Source organism: Rhinopithecus bieti, unplaced genomic scaffold (assembly GCF_001698545.2).
Source record: "Rhinopithecus bieti isolate Rb0 unplaced genomic scaffold, ASM169854v2 scaffold_37914, whole genome shotgun sequence".
NCBI classification, from domain to species: domain Eukaryota; kingdom Metazoa; phylum Chordata; class Mammalia; order Primates; family Cercopithecidae; genus Rhinopithecus; species Rhinopithecus bieti.
Genome location: NW_016816274.1, coordinates 794147 through 798349, shown reverse-complemented (window position 1 = coordinate 798349; position 4203 = coordinate 794147).

The following is a 4203-nucleotide window of genomic DNA, read 5'->3' as shown; positions in this document are numbered from 1 at the left end:
GTTTTGCTCTTGTTGCCCAGGCTGGAGTGCAATGGCACCATCTCGGCTCACTGGCAACCGTCGCCTCCCAGGTTCAAGTGATTCTCCTGCCTCAGGCTCCTGAGTAGCTGGGATTACAGGCATGTGCCACTCACCTGGCTAATTTTGTGTATTTTTATAGAGACAGAGTTTCACCATGTTGGCCAGGCTGCTCTTGAACTCCTGACATCAGGTGATCTGCCCACCTTGGCTTCCCAAAGTGCTGGGATTACAGGTGTGAGCCACTGCGCCTGGCCAGGACTGTTCTTTCTGCACACAACTCTGGAGCTATTGTCTGATGACCTCAATAATTATTTGATTTTAACATTGTCTAGGAAAAAAAAAAAAAGCTGTATGGCCACTGGATCTTTAAAATTAGCTCCATATGTGCCTTTCGTGTTTTCTCTTTCTCTGTTCTCTCTGTTAAATCACAAGCTCCAAAGCCAAGATGTGTATCTTCTCCCTCTCTAACAGCTTGACATAGCACCCTAAATAATGTTTCGTGGGAGGCCTGGCCACCCGCGATGTGTGCTACTTGACCTGCTTGTTGGCATTGCTGGAGAAACTCCTAACTCGTTTCCTCATTGGTGCACTACGTTCAGCTGAAGGACCTAGCTGGCCTCACAGGAGTAGCATAATGAGGGTAAATATGGACTCCTGGGGCTTTTCTACCTGCAGGTGAGGACTCTGAATCCACTCATCTGCAGAAGACCCTGGTTGTTTCTATCCCACAGGAAATTCATCCTGAATGGTACACATAGAAACACTGGCCTATACTAGGATGTAACCACAGATTCCCCTGCCCTACACACACACTCACACACTCTCACTTATGCATACATGCCTGCCCCTGTCCACTTCTTTCTTTTCAAAGCTGTAAATAAACTAGGAACTTCACCCTCAGCCCAGCCATAGAGCTTTCCTTGGAAATTCTCCTCTGACTCATTCTCTGAGCCCCTATAACATGTTGGGCACTTTCCCACAATTCATTTCTCTCAAGCCTTACAATAGCACAAGGTGGAGATTATTACCCCCATTTTACAGGTGGGAAAATTGAGGGTGGAGGATTAAGTGACCCACCAGAAAGGCCCAGACGCACCAAAAGCACATACCATGCTATTGCGCTCTCTCCCTGTGCCAGGACAAGACTGTGCCAGGCAGAACAGTGGCATTTTGAGGAGAGGTGTGTTTTTTCCAGTCATCAGCCTCAATGCTTCTCACATCCCTATCATATTGGATAATAGCAATTTGTTCTGCTCAGACAAGATTTCCATTATTATCCGGTTCCTTTCATCAAATTCTTCTTTCCCAAAGAGTGAACACAGATTAGAAATGCATGGCCACACAGTGAGAATCAACCCAATTAAAATTCACTCTTTACAGTAGAGATGGAAAAATACATTTTGAAAAAAGGTCCAGGAGAATTAAATTTTCATTTCACCTTTGCTTTTCCTAAGGCCAATTGAAAACGGTTTCATGTGCTCTCACTTGTTCATAACAGACTGGTATAGCACCTGGTCTCGGTCTGCATCATCTAGAAGTTTTATTAGCATATTGTGTAGAGGAAAGAAAGAAAAGGAATGAAAAATGAAAGAAAAAAAATACTCTCGGTATCCTTTGATCTCAACACAACTCAAGGCTCACTCTACTCTAGGCCCTGCCCAAATTCATATTCCCATTCTACACATCCTAGGTGACTTTTGAGGTCACATTGCCTAGTGGTTTTCACATTTTTTTAGAACAAAATCTCATTTTTGAAATATAGTCTTACACTGGCACCCAGAGTAAACACACACACACACGGATTATATTTTTGTAAATTTAAATTTATTTTATATACTCACATTGATAACATTGACTCACTTAAAGTCAATAAACAATTTACAGTAAAAAGTGAGTAACATCTTGTTTACAAAGGTTTGTTGTGACTACATATTAAGCTACAAAGAAAATTTAAAACATCTTCAAAAATTATAGTGTAGATAACTTTATTTATAATATAATATAACTAAAATTAATAAAACCAGAAAACTGAAACATAAAATTCTACCATCTCAAATTTTTTTTAAGTCTCTGGAACAATTCTTTGTTAAAGAGAAAAGCAAAACCCAAATTGCAGATTATCTAGAGAATAATGACCACAAAAATATTGCATATCAGAACCTGTGGAAATAGCTAAAGGAATCCCTGAAAGAAAAACTCACAGCCCTAATTATTTCTAATAAATAAGAATAAAATAAATAAAGTTATAAAAGAATAATATTAAAAAAGACTATAAGAAGGGGTTAATAAAGATCAAAGTAATTATGAAATAACTCGATAGTAAAACTAACAGGTAAGCTCAAAACCATATTTGTTTTGTTTTCTTTTGTAGATGGTGGGTCTTGATATTTTGTCCAAGTTGGGCTGAACTTGTGATCCTCCTGCCTCAGCCTCCTGAGTAGCTGGGACTACAGGCATTTACCACTGCAGGCAGCTAAAACATTTTTTTTAAGTAGGACCTCTGCTTTTGGCCTTAAGAATAATGAGTATTAGGCTGTCAGCCTGCACCCATCCCCAGCCCCGCACCACAGTACGGATTGTGATCTCTCAGGGAAGATAAGCTAGTAAGGAAAACCCTGGGATCACCCAGGCCTGCGTGTGGAGGCACTTTGCAGACCATGGGGCAGAGAAGGAACCCCGAGGAGAGCACAGTTATCTCCCTGAGTTGGGGAGTGAGAGACTGGAATTCAGGAGGAGGCTGCTGGACTTTACAAAGAAGAGTACTGGAAAGGAGGAAACTACACAGAGAAAGAATTCCGGAGATCTGTGCAGAAGTCCTCTTCAGTCTTTTACCAAATACTAAACGGGCATGTGCAGATGAAACTCCAAGAGCTAGGCAAAATATCATGCTGAAGAAAGAGCAACTTGCAGGGGTGGGGGTGTAATTCGGGGGCTATAAATCAAACAATTCCCAAAGTCACACAGAGCTGGGAAACATTAAAGTTTCAACCAACAATAGAGAAGAGACCTCACTGAACCAACCCTGGAAGGGCCAGATCTTGGTAGCATGAAACTAGCCACAGACCTAAGGCTGCTGTAGACCTGCCTTAACAAAGATACTGACCTGAGCTATCTAACATGGCAACCATTAGCCATGTGTGGCTAATAAACACTTGAAATATGGCTAGTCTAAACTGAAATGTCCCTGCAATATAAAATGCAGACCAGATTTCTAAGAATTTGTATGAAAAAATAATGTAAATTATCTCATGAATAGTTTTTATATATTGATTTCATGTTGAAATGATATTTGCTATTATGGATTAAATAAAATATATCATTAAAAACAATGTTACCTTTTTTTACTTTTTTTTTTTGACATCGAGTCTCACTATGTCACTCAGGCTGGAGTGCGTGCAATGGTACGATCTCAGCTCACTGCAACCTCCACCTCATTGGTTCAAGAGATTCTCCTGCCTCAGCCTCCCAAGTAGTTGGGATTACAGATGTCCACCACCGTGCCCAGATAATTTTTATATTTTTAGTAGAGACAGGGTTTCGCTATACTGGTCAGGCTGGTCTCGAAATCCTGACCTCAGGTGATCCATCTGCCTTGGCCTCCCAAAATGCTGAGATCACAGGTGTGAACCACTGCACCTGGCCTTTTACTTTTTTCATGTGGCTACTATTATATTTTAAGTTTTGTGTGGCTTGCCTTTGTGGCTGCTAGGAGCAACATCCTAGAAGCTATAAAGGAAAAGTTTGATGAACTGTACTTAACAAAAATGTTAAAGTTCTGCAAGGCAAGTGATATGGTTTGTCTGTGTCCCCACCAAAATCTCATCTTGATTGGTAGCTCCCATAATTCCTCTGTGTCATGGGTGAGACCCAGTGGGAGGTAACTGAATCACGGGGTAGGCTTTTCCCAGGCTGTTCACATGACAGTGAATAAGTTTCATGAGATCTGATGGTTTTATAAAGGGCAGTTCCCCTGCACATGCGCTCTTGCCTGCCACCACGTAAGATGTGCCTTTGCTCCTTCTTTACCTTCTGCTGTGATTATGAGGCCTCCTCAGCCATGTGGAATGATGAGTCAATTAAACCTCTTTTTCTTTATAAATTACCCAGTCTCTGTTATTTCTTCATAGCAGTAGGAAAATGAACCAATAGAGCAAGAAAGACCGTGGATAATGATAAACAACA